This window comes from Arvicanthis niloticus, chromosome 3 (genome assembly GCF_011762505.2).
Source record: "Arvicanthis niloticus isolate mArvNil1 chromosome 3, mArvNil1.pat.X, whole genome shotgun sequence".
NCBI lineage: Eukaryota > Metazoa > Chordata > Mammalia > Rodentia > Muridae > Arvicanthis > Arvicanthis niloticus.
Genome location: NC_047660.1, coordinates 71,149,382 through 71,167,329, shown reverse-complemented (window position 1 = coordinate 71,167,329; position 17,948 = coordinate 71,149,382). Strand labels below are relative to the sequence as shown.

At 43.3% G+C, this 17,948-nt stretch overlaps 2 long non-coding RNA genes across 10 annotated transcripts in view; one reads left to right on the top strand and one right to left on the bottom strand.

Moving 5' to 3' along the window:
• The window catches only part of LOC143441742 (uncharacterized), a 61,487-nt gene that overhangs the window by 29,453 nt on the left and 14,086 nt on the right, over window positions 1-17,948 (bottom strand). For 3 of the 9 annotated variants that reach the window (XR_013109394.1, XR_013109393.1, XR_013109397.1), the window contains one exon: window positions 9,094-16,036. This is a non-coding gene — a long non-coding RNA (uncharacterized LOC143441742). Of the gene's footprint in view, window positions 1-6,820; window positions 8,929-9,093; window positions 16,037-17,948 lie in introns of those variants that run through there. The other 6 variants (XR_013109396.1, XR_013109395.1, XR_013109399.1 and 3 more) reach the window with 6 other exon arrangements.
• On the top strand, window positions 13,720-17,780 carry LOC143441741 (uncharacterized). Its single transcript, XR_013109392.1, has 2 exons — window positions 13,720-13,858; window positions 17,703-17,780. It is a non-coding gene; the product is annotated as an uncharacterized LOC143441741 (long non-coding RNA).

Here is a 17,948-nt window from a genome sequence, read left to right as displayed (position 1 = left end):
AATAATAGTGAAAATTGCAATGATAACAAGAATGGTAATACACTATGTGGAATAAGGGGGTGTTTACTGTGAATGGAAGATGAATTTTAAGGTTCTTTTCTTTTATAGTTTCTGGGAGACAGTATCTACCTGCAGGAGTTAGCAACTGGAGGAGAACGTGAGATGTGGTCCTCGTTGTGGTAGCCCATCCCAATGACTTCCCACAGTAGCAGCCGGCAGGAATGTGTCTATCCATCTTACATCAGCTACTGATGATGGCTGTAGTAGTGGTGACAGATGAGCCTTTCATTTTACAGGTGGTTACTCTCCCTCAGGGATAGCACTCTCTGATAGAGTCTTGCTTCTCTTGTCTTTATTTTTCCCTTTGCCCCCAGCTGCCGCACTCTTGTATAATATTATAATATTATTCTTATCCTTTTAAAAAGATTTATTTTATTTATATAAGTACATTGTAGCTGTCTTCAGACACACCAGAAGAGGGCATCAGATCCCATTACAGATGGTTGTGAGCCACCAAGTGGTTGCTGGGAATTGAACTCAGGACCTCTGGAAGAACAGTCAGTGCTCTTAACCACTGAGCCATCTCTCCAGCCCTATTATTATTGTTTTCAAGACAGGTTTCTCGGTGTAGCCCTGGCTGTCCTGGAACTTGCTCTGTAGACCAGGCTGAACCTCCCAAAAGCCAGGATTGAAGGTATGAGCAACCACTGTCCAACTCTTCTATTGATTTTATAAATCACCTTACATGACTTAGGAAGAGAGACCAAGATCCATAAATGCACAAGGACCAAACTTCTTCATCTCCTGAGTCCCTGTGAACTTTTCTCCTTTCAGATACACAGTTCCAGGCTAAACAGCTTTAGCTAATGGCTCCTAAGTGGCCTGGGAGTGTGAGCTGGGGATTAAAGGTCTCAGGAGCTGATATGATCAAACTGGGTCACGCCTTTGCCCTGGCAGAAAACTGAATAATTTTCTTGACTTCCCACTTCCTTTTTTCTTTGGTATAAAGTTGCAGTTGTTTTAAATCAAGCCTCATACACTGGCCATTGGGGAAGCTGGTAGAATGGGAAGACTTGAGCCAAGTGGCAAACAAACTTAGTTTGTGCTTCGCAAAGGCGTTCTAATATCTCTGGTCTCACAGTTTTAATGTGGATTTCTGAGTAATAATAATGACTGCTTTGGTTGCCTGTCAGGTTCTCACACAGGATATTTCTAGTTTTTCAATACAAGCATGCCTGTGCACACACAGAGGATCACAGGGAATATGCTCTTACGTCTCCAATTATTTAGACGTTCCTGAGAGATCAACTCACTTATGCGGTTAAGTAGCTACTGTATATATTTTAAGTGAATCTACCAAGGCAAGTGAAATATTTTAACCATAACATCATAGCAGCAGTTGTAAAATAAAATAAAATAAAATGTTAAATAAAATAAAATGATGTAAAATACTAAGACTGTATTTTCTCCCAGGATTTCATCAAAGCAGTTCATTACTTACTGGGTCCCCAATGGTTCAAATAGACTCATGGTCTATGGCAATTGTTGCTATCTCTGTTGTCTGAAGTGTGTGTGTGTGTGTAGCAAGTGGGAAGGGGTGGGATAGAAACAGAACTCCAGGTAGTCTTGGTTGGGGTTTCAGTGTGTGTGTGCGCGTTTTCCTTGTCGTTAAAGATAATTCCTTGTCGTTAAAGATAAGGTTCCACTCAGCTTCCCCAACTGGCCTTGAACTCACAGTTCTCCTCTTGCTTTAGTTTTTTCCAAGGCTGAGTTATCAGCTGAGACTCATTCCAGAATGTGGTTCTGATTCTCATCTTCTCTAAAGGGCTAAGTAGACAGCAAGCATGCCTTGAGAAAGGGAGCCTCCTTCTGTTCTGGGCTAGGTGGCTTCCCTGGGGGAAGCTCCGAGTCTCCTTTCAGCTTTGCCCCCTGCTCTAACTGGTTTTGATCTTTTCCTCCCACCCTTAGACTCCTCAGAGCTTGAACACAAATTTCAGCCCTGAGTAACAGAGAGAGGGAAGGCAGGAGGTTAAACCAAACTGTTAACTGTGTCTCTTCAAACCTGACATTTAATACAGGGTGTAAATCACTAGGGGGGCCTGTTATTCCTTCAGGAATGCAATTACATAGGGTCAAATAAAACATGAAAGAAACCAACAAGTTTTAAAATGTAGTATGTGCTCAAAAGCAGGCAGGCAGGAATTCGAAGCAGCCCAAAAATGCTAACACTCACTGCTGTCCCGCAAGAGGGCTGGGAGAGGAGGGCTCTTCATGGTAAGGATTATGTAGGGAAGTTTGGGAAGCAGTGCTTCTCAGTTTTCAGTTCTGCAGGCCTTGCAGCCTTTCCAGGATGCCACTTTCATCCCCAGAAGGGGGTGGCTGGCTACAGAGTGCCACCAGCACTGCCCTCCAGGACACTTGCTGAGTTCACAAGCTAAGCACAACAGGCCTGAAAGCTGTTTTGTTTTTTGTTTTTTTGTTTTTTTGGTTTTTTTTGTCTCCCCCCCCCCCCCCCACCCTTTCACACTAAATCTTAAAAATAAGTCAATGTAGGCCTTAATCTGTGAATGGCAACATTAACGCTGGCTGTGCTAAAGGCTCTCCTATGTTTATGTGGCTACTTGAGGTTGTGTTGTGCTAACTGATTTCATGGAGAAGCTTAACATGAACTTGTATTTGATTTTGAGACGTGTCTGTCAATGGTTTGGTGTGGTTGAGCAGCTTGAGTAGGGTCCATTTCAGTTTAACAGTCTTGTGAGCCACAGTGATGTCTTATCTCAGCTTTGGGCTGCTTTTTGGTTTTTTAGCACTAGATGCCCTACAAGCTCCTGAATATTCTCAGCTTCTACAAACAAGATGGTGTCCAGCCCATCCTAAACAGTGATGATGTCACATACAGGGTGATAGAGTAAAATGTGAGGGAGGGGTAGGGTACTTTTAGCAGGCCAATGCCAAGGTGTTCCCTTGAAAAATTATGCCGCACAACAGATCTGTGTAAGAAGTTTATTGGGGAAGGGGAAAGTAAAGGTCTTGGAGTGTAGACATGAAAAAGAGACAGGGGGAACAGGAGGAGGGGTTGGGGGGGAGGGAGGGAGGGAGGGAGGGAGGGAGGGAGAGGTGTGAGGTGTGGTTGGGGTCCCTTTTATTCACAGCATGCACCTGGAGGCTGCTAGGTCCCTGGGAGCAAGCCAGTGAGATTGCCTGTTTACTAACATGGGGTGTATTGTCCCTCCCTGTGGGGCTTTTAGTCACCCAGGTTCTCAAAGTGTGTAAGCAAACATGGAATCTGAATTCAACCAGGAGAATCTGTGTATAATATAGCTGGATCAGTGTGTGTGTGTGTGTGTGTGTGTGTGTGTGTGAGAGAGAGAGAGAGAGAGAGAGAGAGAGAGAGAGAGAGAGAGAGAGAGCCTGAGCCTATTAAGTGGCCTTGAACTTCTGAGTTCAGCTGGTCCTCTTGTCTTAGCCTTTTCAGTGCCTGGGCTGCCAGAACACACCATCAAGCCTAACTTGCTCACATCTTTACATTCTGTTTTTAACAGTCTTGCACTGCCTACTTGCAGATTGTCTAGGAAGAGGAGATAGTTGAGAAAGGACAGTGGGATTCCCACTAAAGAGCCTGGCAGAACAGAAAAGCCAGCTTGGGTTTTATTCCCATTGAAGCACTAAGTATTAGTGAATCCAGCTTCCAGGAGTTCCTGCAGAGGTTGAGCATTTCCTGCTTTGAAGTAAGCTTACTCTACTACAGGTCTCAGAGATGGGCCATTGCCCAAGGTACTTTCCATGTCAGCAGATTCCACACATCTCTCCAGCTCTATCAGATCACATAAATATGCTTAGCCCAAGAGGTGCACCATCTGACTTGAATATGAATTGTCTCAGTTCAGTTATTGAAAGGAGTAACGTTGACTGAGGGATCACACATGTTATCTGCCCACTTTTAGCTCTTCCTGTGACTTCTGACCACGAGGCAGAAAATGTGTCAATGCTGAGAGAATTCACCTCTGTGAGTGTTCCCTTGGTACCACTGTGATACCTCTGAGGTGACATATATACTCTTGTGACTGACTGACTGACCACACACACTTCTAGACTTAGCAGACCATACTTTCCTTTCCTGAATGTCTCTGTCCTGATCAGATGTGCTGTCAGGAACAGTCTCTACATTTTGTCAAAGAATTTAATAGACATCTAGGAAGAATGATGGCTCAGAAACTAAAGAAAAGGGTGTGTGGTACAAGGCAGGAAGCTAGAGAAATGGCTCAGTGGTTAAGAGCACTGGCTGCTCCTTCAGAGGACCAGGGTCTAATTCCCAGCTCACAACACCTCCCGTAACTCCAGTGCCAGAGCATCTGATACCTTCTTCTGACCTTCGCGGTCAACTACAGACATACATGTGCTGCAATATACATGCAGGTAGGCAACTCCTACACATAAAATAAATAAATCTTTATTTTTAAAAAGGGAGAAGCATGAAGGGATGGAAAGATACTTTCCTGCCATTTTCAAAAAAAGCGTGATTTATGTGCTGGAGAAGGAACCCCAGCTTTGGGAAGCAAACCAATCTACATTTGACTTCCTGTCCAAGCACTTCTGAGCTGTGTGATACTTCACCTCTGTAAATCTCAGCTCCCTATCTGTATCATGAGGATTTACTATGAGGAGCAGAAATTATGCATACCCAGAGCACATCCTATACCTAGGAGGTATTTAATAAGTGGGTCGGTTATGTCAGGGTGATGGATTTAACAGGAGAAAGTGATCCTCCAGGAGCTGTGTGCCACAGGCCCTCTGTGCTTTACCACCTACTGGGTTTCTTCCAAAGGCTCTATGAACCCTGAGCTGTGAATCTCAACCCCACCCACACTCCCTCACTGGCCTTAGGCAAGTCACTTATCTGACTCAATTGCTTCATCTGGAAAGGGGAGGAAAATGATGTTTACCTTCCTCAGAGGAATGTTGGGAGAAGTAATGAATGCTTGCAAAGTACCCTGAGATCTACAGATGAAAGGCACTGTGGGATCGCAAAGTATGATTATAAATATTAGTGTTATTCTGACACATTTGCATGCCTGCGTGTGTGAGCAAATTTGCACCTGAGAGCACTGGAAGAAAGTAGGTAACTTTCAAATAGGCAGCTCATAGAGTTTCATATCTGGGCCTATTATAACATAGACCTCTTAAGTCCTTTCCAGATGCCTCTTGGACCAGTGTCCCCTATGCTTGTAGCTGAAACTATTCCCAACCTATTCCTGAGCTGCTTAGGAAGATGAGAAAGAGTGTAAGTTCACAGCCTGGTGGGCTACAGAATGAATTCAAGGTCAGTCTGGGTAACTTGTAGAAATCTTATCTCAAATTTTTTTTAAATTAAAAAAATTTTTTAGGGGTAAGAATGCAGGTCAACTGTACAGTGCACACCTCACATGAACCATATGCATGAGGCCCCAGCTTCAATTGCCAGCATGGAGGAAAGGTAAAAGACTTGGATTCCAGTGGCACAGTCTCTGTAGGCACTCCCAGCACTCTGGAAGCAGAGGTAGGCAGATGAGTTCAAAGCTGGCCTGGTCTACAGAGCTGGGTCCAGGACAGCCAAGGCTAAATGTAGAGAAAATCTGTGTTGAAAAACCAAAAAGAAAAAAGACTAGAATGCATGATATCTCCCTAAATAAGCAATGAATTGTAGCTCTTTCTCAGATTTCTCTATCTCCTAACTCCTTAGATTGAAAAGAATTCTCTTCTCTGAGGTTTCTCTGGTATCCTCAGCAGCACCAAGCTCCAGGCCCAGTCCCTTACTCCTCTCCCTCTGAGACCCCCATGGTCCCATTTGGTCTTCTCCCCATTAGGTACTCTGAGATAATATTATCAGGCTATTGATGGTCATATCTTATCATTGCTCCCAGGAGATCCACTCTGTCCTTCTAGGAATAAATCAGTGGCAACAAATGGAAGTTACATGAGGAAATTGGAATCCGCCATGCCTCAGGACTAACTCTCAGTGGCAGATGCTATGTGAGGCTCTGGCCTCCTCCTCCAGAGTAACACATGATACCTCCCTCCCCTTGACCATGCTTCTAAAATGGATAAATCCATGGACATGGCATTGGTCTCCTCTACCATCTTACTTAACAATTCCGTTGTGATGCATCAGTCTGGATCTGAGCGCCCAGCTTCTCTGAAAGCCCACAGGCTCTTGATGTTTCCCTCCTCTCTTCCTGTGAGTTGTCTCTGTGCTCTCCAGCCTCCCCAGAACTTCCTATGTTGTCTCTTTCTCTTGTTTCTCTGCCCAGACTGCTTAGGCAATCCCACCTAGTCCCATAATTTAAGCATTATCTTCTTTATGTTGATAACTCCTAGAATTTTAAGAGTGGGAAGCCTGGGCAGGCAGCATCAGCACCACTTGAGAGCCAGCTAGAAATGCCAATTCCCAGGCTCCAACTTCTTAATCAGAAACTGAGGAGGCAGAGTTCTACGTTAGCCTTCTGGAGATTCTGTTGCGTGTTTCCTGAGGTTTCGATATGGTTTGGGAGCATTCTGCCTAAAGTTTCCATTCTGGGAGCTTGAATCCTAATGTTGAGATGAGATGCTCTGGAGCCTTTGGGGGTATGGCTAGTAGGATGAAATTAGGTACTTGGGCTCTTTAATCTTTGTCAGGAGAGATGGATGCAGACCTCTCAGGACTCCAGCCAGGTCCTACCTATAAGAATGAGTTATTTAAAAGAATAAGCCTAGCCCTGATTCTCTCTAGCTTCTTCTCCTTGCACATGCTCTGACAGAAGCATCAGGGTTAACACATCCAGACTTCATTAAATCCTTTGTTTCTTTGAATTTTCTCATCCCACATTTAACCAATTAGTAAATAATTAAATGATGGATGACAAAGAATTGTGTATTTTCGTTGGGTCATCTAAGCAGCAATGACTGAATGAAGAAGAGGGAAGGGGTCATTGCTAGCTCAGCTTCTTTCTGACTAAAAACTAAAAAACAAACAAAAAAAGCTAAAACATGGCTTTGTCTTATTTTATTTGTCTTTTGTTTAATAATTGACATAATTTCCATGTGGCTTGAATGTCCCCCTCACCACCCAAGACTCATGTGTTGGATTTTAATTTTCACTACGAGGTTTGGAAAAAGGGGAACAGTTTGACTATATGTTTGTAAGTTTGAGGGGCAATAATGGTTAAACTTTCCAGAGTGGAACCCCTATGATTAACTATTACTCATAAGAGGAAGATTAGCACATGCAGAGGCACACACACACACACACACACACACACACACACACAGAGCCTATCTCTTGTCATTGTGGCTTTTCACCACCTAGAACTCTGAAGCCAGAAGACTGTCACCAGATACAAGGCCCCTACCCTCAGACTTCCAGAACTGTGATCTAAAACTAATATCTTTATAAATTTTCTCAGATTTAGGTAATTCATTACAGTAAAAAATTAATATAACCATCATAACAAAAATCACAAGGTAGAAAATAGATTCTCCACTTCTCCATGTCAAGGCTTTCCAGAGAAACAGAAAAATTAATAGGATATTTACATGCATATATATGCTAAAGATTTCCAACTTAGATTGCTTTACTTGGTAAAAGGCAAAAGATTGAGACTATCTGAAGGGAAACCAGAATATAATTGTTCTACTTGGAATTTTTCAATTTTAGGCTGACACAAGAGCAACAAGCATTCCATTGAAACCACACTTCAGCTGGTGCATGTTGATTTCCTTCAGAGTTAGTAAATATTCCTGTGGTGTGCTGGGTTGCCAAGAGAGACTGTCCAGTTGGTTAGACAGATTGCACCAGTTTTAACTTAGGATATTTTCATGTATGATGCGTTTACTAGGATATAACCCCACCCTGAACTGGGGAATGTCTAGCTACCTATGAAGCACACATAAAGATCAGTTATAAAGAGTTGAAGCAGCAGATGGTGGAGGCTGAGAAGGCTTAGGATATGCAAAATGAGCCATCAGACTAGCAACCCCAGAGAGTCAACAGTATACATCAGGATGAAAGCTGGCACATGAGAGACTCGGGAAAGGACAGTGTTTTAGTTCACATATAAAGGGAGAAAGTCAGGACGACTCAGTTCAAGGGTAGCAGGCCAGAAGACGTCTGTCTCACTTGGAGGAGGCCAGCCATTTGTTCTGTTCAGGCTGTGACTGATGGAATGCAGCCCACGTCCGCTAAGGAGGACATCTGCTAACAGGGTTTTCTAATTCCAATGTTAATCTCATTGACAAACATTGTCACATACAAACACACCCAGGATGATTTTGACCAGCTGCTCCTGTACTGACCGTATGTATCAGACACACATTGTTCACCAACTCACCAATCTAGTGACAAGATTCAGGAAGATCAAGAAACGAAAATGAAACAAGCTTTCAAATTCATGTTGATCTCCGAGCAAAGCTTCCTATTCCCGGAATTGCTTCTGAGCTTGTGTCAGACCCTCGGCTTCTGTTCTGAAGTCTGTGTTCTGATCAAGACCAATCTAAGAACACCCAGGGGTTCTCTTCCAGCAGGACAAACCGCAGTGAAGGGAAAGGAGAGAATGTGATTTTTCTCAACCTGTCTTCCTAGTCACAGACAGAAACAAGGTTTGGATACGGTTTGAGTGTATTCCACAAGAGTCTCCTTGCCAGGAGCTTGGATAGGATGTACAATGAGAAGTAGCAAGTCCTTTAAGAGGAGGAGCCCATAATTTTTCATTTTCTTCATGTCTTTGATCATAGAGATTAGAGCTCTCAAATAGTTCTTCTCAATATTTATTTAAAAATCAGTAAACAAGCTGGGTGATGGTGGCCATGCTTTTAAACCCAGCACTGCAGAGGCAGAGGCAGGTGGATCTCTGAGTTCAAGGCCAGCCTGGTCTAATAAAGCAAGTTCCAGGACAGTCAGGGCTACTTGAAGAAACCCTGTCTCAAACAAAACAAAACAAAACAAACAACAAAAAAGCCTGTAAACAAGAAAGGAATGGAAATGGGAAGCCAAGGCTTCTGCTTGATGTGAGGTACAAACATACAACAGCAATGAGACTCCAGATCTCGGGAGCTCATTTTCCTGACTCAGAATATGCTCACCAATAATGAAGGGAGGGACGCTGTCACAAGGAGGATTTGGGTTGACTTATGGCAACTTTGAGGAAGAGGATTGTCCAAAGTCCACTTTCACCTGTAATTCCCACTTCTCAGTTCTCCAGCCAGCAAAGGTCCAAAGAAGATCTGGGAAAGCTGATTGGTGAGTCCTCAAGTCCTGCTACAGACAAGGTGATTGGAAGCCACAGGCCAGCTACTCTCCCAGAGCAAACATGAAACCCACAGAACAGTGCTGACCCAGGGTAATCAAAAGGCAGTTCTTCATTGTTTGGATACTTTGCCTGTGCTATCTAGAAGATGGTGGGAAGGGGGCACTTGATGTGGAAACCAAGCAGCCTTCACAGTGGCAGCCGAGGAAGGACTTCTGCCCACAGTAAGGAGGGAGCTGACTGCGGAGAGCCCTGGAGGGAGCCTGGGGATAGTTTACAGCAGAATTTACCAGGTCCAAAGGAGGCGATGTCTACCTACAGCAGCGGTCTTCAAGTAGGACCGGACCCTTTGTCCTCCTTCCTCCTGCATGGGATAAGCTGGATGAGGAGAAGACGGTCAGGGAGGTAGGTCTAAGGTGATGCTGTCACTTATCCACTCAGGAGCTCCCACCTTGCAGCAGCCTGAGAAGAGACAGTTCTAGAATCCAGCAGTTCAGAGTTCATTATGGAGGGCTGCACAGCTAGTGGGCCAACTGAAGCTACACACGTGCATGTCAGTCATGTCTTTGTTTCTTGAGGGATCTGTGAGGTAACAGACCTACCTGGGTTTTCACGGGCAGGCAGCCCTGAGGGTAAGATGTTACCACTCCAAATGGAAGAGCATCCAAACAGAAGCTCGGCAGCCACAAACCAAACACACCTAAGCAGGGGCTGCAATTCAGAATCTCATCTTGCCTGTTCTGCCTGATGAAGGTAAGAAGGAGAAAACCGAAGGCAAGTGTAGGGTTTTGCTTCATTAATTATTTTGCCTAAAGCTAAAATACGTGTGCTACTTACAGAATCAGGTCGGTCACTGCTCTTCTCTAACATTCTACCTAACTCTCCTCCAAGGTGCCACTCGAGAGTCAGCAGACTGTGCCTTCCATCCCTGCTGTCAGGTATTGATGTGGACATGGAGCCATATCTGCATCAGAGATTTGCTTACAGTTTTGAGCTCTCAGTACATATGATATTGGATACTCTTTTTGCTAGCCATGTTCTCTTTTGTACATATATATGCACATGTGTGTGCACTGTTCATCAAGAACCGTTGCCTTTTACACACAGGCTTATAGTTGTACATCTACAAGGCTGGTGTTTTCTCTTGGGGAGAATGGGATGTATAGAATTAGGTTAAGGGACATCTGTTTCCTCTGTTTGACTAAGATACTGCTATGATTTAGATGTGATCTTAGTGTTTACAATAACATTTCATACACTAGAACCTTGGTCCCCAGTATTGTGGTGCTGAGGTTGTAGACCCTTTCTTTAAGAGATGAGGCTAGTGCAACACAGTGATAGTTTTGGAAACACTGACCTTTGGAAACACTTGCAGGGATTAATGCTGTCCCACAGAAGAGCAAGCTTCTATAAAACAAACAGGCCTACTTTGGGGCATGTGACCCCCTCAAGTATACTCCTAACCTTACAGCTTATGCCGTCCTGTGATGCAGCCTGAAGACTCTCATCTCTTCTTCATAAAGAACTTAGAAAGTATAACAGCATAGAAACAGCAATTTTTCATATTTCCTGATTGTTTTTGTCCCATTGAAGACTGGTGTTCCTCTTCAAGGTAAAACAAGGGCAGTCTTTTAGTGTTCTTAGCCCAGCATGCTTGCCACATCTTGAGGGTCCCTTTGCATGGGACGTGTTAATTTCATTAATCAGATCACAACTCACCTGGGATATACAGAGATAGTGTTAAGTCTGGCTAGGATTCCACATGTGTCAGTTTAGGGGACTGTTAGAATAAATGTTTCTTCTGTATCCGTGGCATTTTAAAGCTTAATACACATTAAACAACATATTTGATGTCAGCCTATCTTAGTGATATTCCCTAAACAGTAGATTAGAAAAGACTAAATAGGAAAAAACTGTTCTGTAATGATTGTTGTTGATTTTTGGAATATGATTGGGAAAGGAAGTAAAAAGATAGGAAAATGTTTCAGTTTAAGCACTCAAATAAGAAGTAGTTTTATTTTATTCAAATATTTATTAATATTAGTATATGAATACTTCATTAGTACTGGAATACTTCATTTGTTATCAGGCTTTGGATATGAAAATCCAGACTTAGGTGAAAAAAATAATTTCATGGGACATCACAGAAAGATTCATAGTAGCTCCTTGCCCAGGGTTACATGTGGACAGTTAATCTTCCCGGGTCTTGGGCTCATCAATAAATGTTGAACTAAGCAGTTTCTAAATAGCCCTCTCACCCCAAATTCCATGATTCTGTGTATTTGGAATGAAATGATTTATTGCTCTTTGAGCTATATATCTCACTGAGGAATGCAAGGAGTTAACAGAGACATCTCAAGATATAAATATAGACTTCTTCTGAACTGCCAATAATCTACTACTTGAAAATATGTCACAGAGATAATTTGTGCTGTTCTTGCCTTAAGAGCTTCAGTGTAGGAGGGAGCCATGTTTCTAGTGGCTTGTCTTTAGTGTGGCAGGGGCTGGGAGGGAACCATAATGTTTCCCTAGCTGAGATACAGAGGAGAACAAATTGGACCCACCAGAGAAATTCATACCCAACACACATGGGTCAACCAGTTTGGCCAAGTGTGAGGTGGCAGATGCTGTGTTCTACTTCATTTCTTCTGCCTTTTAAATATAATTCAGTATTCTACATGCTACTTTAAAGGTTGAATTTTAATAAAGCTGCTTATTTGTTGATTCCCCCCCCCCTTCGTGATGCTAGCCCACTTTAAACATTACATGGATCTCTTTTGTGAGCTACTCTGGCTGTTTTAGGTCCAGTTTGAGCATGATGCACAGAACCAAAGGAGACCAAAGACTTCTTGATTACAGGCTGGACTCTCTGAGCCTCGGAGCCTCAGTTTCCTATTTTATTAAACATGGTGAATTTACTCAGGCTTTTCCTTTAAGATTCATGGTTCCATACATGATCCTGCCAATTTGTCAGTTTTTGATGTTGTCTATTGTAATTATAATCCTAAGAAAATTAATTTGCAATGGCGTTGTTTTTTGTTTTTACCCCGAAGTAACAACAGCAGCAGGAAATAATCATTACCACCACCACCAAACTCCTTTTTGGCTTTTGACTGTCTCATTCTCAGATAAAGGATCAAACTCCATATTGCAAAAGGTCACAAATAGAAAAGATAAATAATTTGAAAGGAAATCGAAATATGAACTTTATAACTAAATGGAAGGGATCAATAAAGTTACTTGTGTATGGCATGAACTTACCACCCCCAAATATAGGCAAACTAAAAGAATTAGCTCTCACCAGTAAACAGTTCCAAGGGTTTCCATGAGTTTCATCTGGTGCCTCTGAGTCAAAGACAACAAATGCCAGCATTGGGGCCTTGTCTTACTTCCTTGTTCTTAAGTAAGTTCCCCTGGGTCACCAAGATGGCTACTGGAAATGGAAGCGGCAAAGCCAATGTAAACTCAGAAATATGGCTCATTTTGCTTTGTCCCAGCAAAGTCTAGTTCAGTGGTCTGATAGAATCATGTACCCCTCTCATCATTAACCAACGGACCCTGTTAGGTGGGTCTTCTAGTTTATCAGGTTAGCCTAGGTGACATCTCTACTCTTGAAATTAGACACCAATGTATGATCAGTCACTAAAAGACCATGAGCAATGAGTTCTGTATTAGTGTAGTGGCTTGGATAAGAACGGTCCTCATAGGCTCTCTGATTAGAAGGGTCACCAGGAAGTGGTATTATTTAAAAGGATTAAGGAGGTGTGGCCTTGTTGGAGGAAGTGTGTCACTCTGGGTGGGCTCTGAAGTTTTAGAAGCTCAAACCAGGCCAGTGTCTCTCTCTCTCTTTCTGCTGCCTGACATTCCAGGTGTAGGAATCTCAGCTGCTTCTCCACCACCATGGTCTGCCTATATGACACCATGCTCCCCACCATGATGACAGAGGACTAAACCTCTAAAACTGTGAGCCAGCCCCAATTAAATGCTTTCCTTTATAAGAATTGCTATGGTCATGGTGTCTCTTCACAGCAAGAGAATACTGACTAAGACAACTAGTTCCTCCTTTTTTTTTTTTTTTTTTTTTTTTTTTTTTTTTTTTTTTTTTTTTTTTTGGTATGACAAAATACTTGACAGTTCATGAGGAAGGAAAGATTTTTCTTGGCTCATGGTTTGAGAGACAAAGTTCATCATGTTAGGGGAGCTTAAAACAACCGGCCAGATAGTATCATAGTCAGGAAGTAAGGACACATGAACGCTAATACTAAGCTTGCATTCTCTGCATTTTATTCTTAACTTTTGTCCAGGGTGCCAGTGCATGAGATAATGTTGCTAATTCTGGGTAGATTTCTTCTCATTTTGTTTTCTCTGGAAATATTCTCATGGCCACTTCCAGAGGTGTATCTCCTGGGTGATTTAAAACTCAGGTTAAGGATTGTGGTATGGCCTTGTTGGAGGAAGTGTGTCACTGTGGGTATGGGCTTTAAGACCCTAGCTGCCTGAAAGTCAGTCTTCTCCTGTTTGCCTTTGGAACAAGATGTAGAACTCTTAGCTCCTCCCACATCATGCCTGCCTTGTTGAAAATGGATGGAACCTCTGAACCTGTAAGTTAGCCCCAATTAAATGTTGTTCTTTGTAAGAGTTGTTTTGGTCATGGTATCTGTTCACAGCAGTAAAACCCCCTTAACTAAGTCAAGGATAAAGATAAATGGCCACAATAACTCATAGGAAAGAAGGATTTTGTACTATGAAAAAAGGAAGGGAAAGGCACCAGAAAAGGCCACAAACAAAAGGCCATATGATTTGACATGCCAGCCTAAGTATAGATGACAGTTACCTGGAATGACGACTTGTGACAAAATGATTCTGAACTACAGGAGAGCTGTGGGTTCTCGCTTTGCATGGCTGGAGGAGCACTAGACCATGTTTACCCTGCCCTGCTGTCGGGTACTGGACTTGAGTGAAAAACCAATACACTGCTTAAGGGGTGGGAAAATGCAGCCTAGAATGTGGGAGGCCAGAGCTGGAGTTCCCAAGCTCCAGGGCCTGCAGTCACTGCTGGAAAACTGCACAGAGGAGTGGGAAACAAAGTGTTGGGGGGTCCATGGGCCTGAGATGAAGTCTGGTGTGGGGGCTCCCAAGTGGACTTCCAGCACCACTGGGTCGAAGAGAGTTGGGAATGGAGTTGGGGGCCTTTGGGGTGAGGGCAATGGTGAGCCCAGGGCTGGGGCAATCAGAACGCTGGCTTAGAGCAGTTGTGATTGTCCCCAGCTTAGTGGTTGCCTAGGAGTGCAGAGGGGCCTTCTGTGGGAGACTTAGGCTGTGGCTTCATGGATGATGGCTTTCTTCATGCTTCCCACTGTGGTTCTTGATGGAAGAGACAGTCCTTATTTCCAAAATTGTATTGACTGTTCATCACAGAAAATGGGTGCATATCACCTTCTTAGAGTGGACCAGAGATTAAATACCTTTTACAGGAAGGATGCCCAGGAAGGGAAGCTTATTGGCTAAACCCTCAGGGTCTCTATATACTTCATTAGAATGGAGAACTCTGTTCTGTGCAATGTAACTGACCTAGGGAGTGTGGTCACATGTTCTGGGCCAGGAATCTAGTAGGGAGAGGGGGACGCCTACTGTCTCAGGTGGGTGGCTGGGTGCCAGGGTCTCTGAGCCTGTTTAACCTTACTAAGTTTTCTGGCACAGCCCACTGTCCCAAGAGAGCATTTTAGGAAAGAATACATACATGGGTGTATTAGATGTCTGCAGTGGACCCTGGGATAGGAGCTGAAGGTATGCCAACATTGTATTTGTGGTCACTACTTCAGACAAAGTTGAGATTGGAATGGAATCCTCTTCAGATCTATTTATTCACTTGTTTGCTGTTTGTTTTATGTGTGGGCAGTGTCTGTGGAGGTTAGGAGAGGGTGCCAGATTCCTCTGGACTGGAGTTACAGGTTATGAATGAACATGTAGGTGCTAGGAAATGAACTCAGGTCCTCTGAAAGTGCAGCACTGCTCTTAGGCCCCGAGCTACCTCTCTGTCCCATGTTCATTTTTACAAAGGTGATCTGTGATGCTTGTTTCACTAAGTTTACACCATCCCAGCAAGGCTGTCTTCTCTGAAACTATTTTGGTTATAGATTCCCAAAACAGCACCATAGACTTCTTAAAGTTCTTTTGAGTTAATTTGCTTTCCTTACTCTCCTTAGATCCTACCAATAGCTCACATGTCCTCTCAGAAGTTGTCTGTGCATACACACACACACACACACACACACACACACACACAAGTAGAAAGGCACAAATCCAGAGCATATGTTTATCTCTTTTAATGCACATATTTCTTCTCCTCTTGTGCTAGGAAGATCCCCTAGATGTAATGCATGGTCTTGTACCTGTTAGAAAAGTCCCCTATCACTTGAGCTCCACATAAGCCCTGATTATACCACCTCTGCTCTGCAATTTGTTTTAGTCACTTAATTATCTTGGCCTCTTTCCCATATGTGTAATGGGTATACTCATACTTGCATAGGGTTCACCAGCTTTTACCATCTTCAGGACAATCTAAGAGTTTCTCTACTTACCAACACAGCTCTGAGAGGAAGGATCTATACCTAAAACGACTTGTCAGCTCCAAGGACCACATCTGTCTGAATCAATACATGTGTCATTCCATCACTGGTGTTGGAAGCTGGGCACCTTTGAGACTGTTGATAATTTGAAAACCTTACTTAGATTTGCCTCGTCCAGCAGGGCAGTAAACAGGGGTCCGGGGAGATCACCTGAAAGAGAGAATGTGGGGAGACAGGAGAACGCAAAGAACAGTGGCTTTTCTATAGTCTGATCAAACCGCTGATTTTACTTTTTTCACAAGGGGTTATATGCACATAGAGGCAGGGTGTGGGGAAGGGGATGACGCAGGAGCGTAGGTGTTCAGGGATACAGATATCTTCCAGAACAGAGTATCTATCGGCTGGGTGAAGGTTCAGGGGACAGGTCACTATGACTCTGCCTGTGAATCACTTGTCCTTATATAAGTTGGTACTATCCACCAACGCAACCCAAGGTCTATGACTATCCACAAGACCTATGACTACTTGTTCTCATCCAGGCTGGCAAATTTCCACCAAAGCTGCCTGATTACAATATCTTATAGCTATCTGTTTCGGTGTTTTTCCACAGAGACCCAGGACTTTGTGTTAGCAGGCTGACTTAGGCCTATTGCTGATTTTAGGCCTTCAGTGTATAAGCAAGGCTGCCCCTGACATAGATTACTTGAGTCAGAGTCTCTAGCCATAAGAATCTGTACAAAGTTGCAATTCAGAGACTAAAACATGAACTTTTCTCTTTTGCTGGATATCTTTTTGGCCAGGGAACCATGCCATTTGGACAGCTTAGTGGTAACACAGGCAGGGCTGAGCACAATCAAAGAGGCAAGGTAATCAAGATTTTCTGAAAAAGCCTTCATCAAGGACAAAGTGCACCCAGATATTTTCTGTAGACCCAGACCAGCTGTAGGCATTTTCTCTTAACACAAAGTGTTCTGTATTCTTAACTCTCATGGAGATTTAGCAAGTTGACAAAGGAAAATGGTATTTTTCTCAAACTTGGATCAGTGTAACTAAGTTGAACTTTAGCATTGGATTAGGTCAACTCCTGATTCACAGGAGAAAAGAGAGGGTATGGTAAACAAAATCTCCAGATAATCCAAAGCAGAGCTGCCAATGACCACAGTGTGGGCATTGGCAGTTTTGGTTGCAGGTAACAAAAAGCAAATCCAACTTAAACTGGTTTAACCAATCAGACCCGACCCAGACCCAGACCCCAGACACCCAGACCCCAGACACCCAGATGACACCCCCCAGACCCCCAGACCCCCAGACCCCCGACCCCCAGACCCAAACCAGGATAAATTATTATAAGGATACGGGGTTTTCCATAGACACTAAGGGCATAAATTTCAAAAGTGAACAGAAGCAAGCAGTTCAAAGCCACAAAGTCAGGCAGTGATGGCCCAACCACCCACTGCTTCTTCTGCTTGTCCCACCTCCTCCAAGTCACCTTTTCAGGCTGGTATTCTGTATTTTCCCAGTTTATGTGGTATGATGGGCGTTTTGTTGATTTTGTGCATATCTGTCAATGTGGTCACAGCATGACATTATGCTTACTGAACCATTTCTAGATTTAAATGTCAAGTTCTTGAAAGAGTAAGTCCAGCTGGCTTGCCTTGAGTCCTGTGCCTACCTGGTTTACTCTGCTTTGGCCAGAGAAGTGGGTTCAGTGAGTTTACAGTGTAATTTCTGCTAAACAGTAGTATTGAAGGATAACTACACAGATTCATTCATTTACGTACTTTGAACATGTATGTGCTGTGTGTACATGTCTCTTTGGAGCAGACAGGCCAACTGTGTCATTAATGTCCTAAACTTTACTCTCTATATTTTTCAGGCCAAGTGTATAAAAAACTCTCCTATCACCTGAAGCTGAGAGGCATAGCACACAGAGAAGACAAGATGGTCTCAAGATTTTCATTGTGCAAAAATCCCATTGTTTATCCCATGTTCCCTTTCATGAGTGGTCTCTCATTAGAACTAAGAGCTTGTCACTCTTCCTGATCAGTGTGTGATCCATAAGTGTAGACAGCGTTGGCCCACTTCATTTTGCTCACGACTTGCAAGATTTACTTGAAAAGCT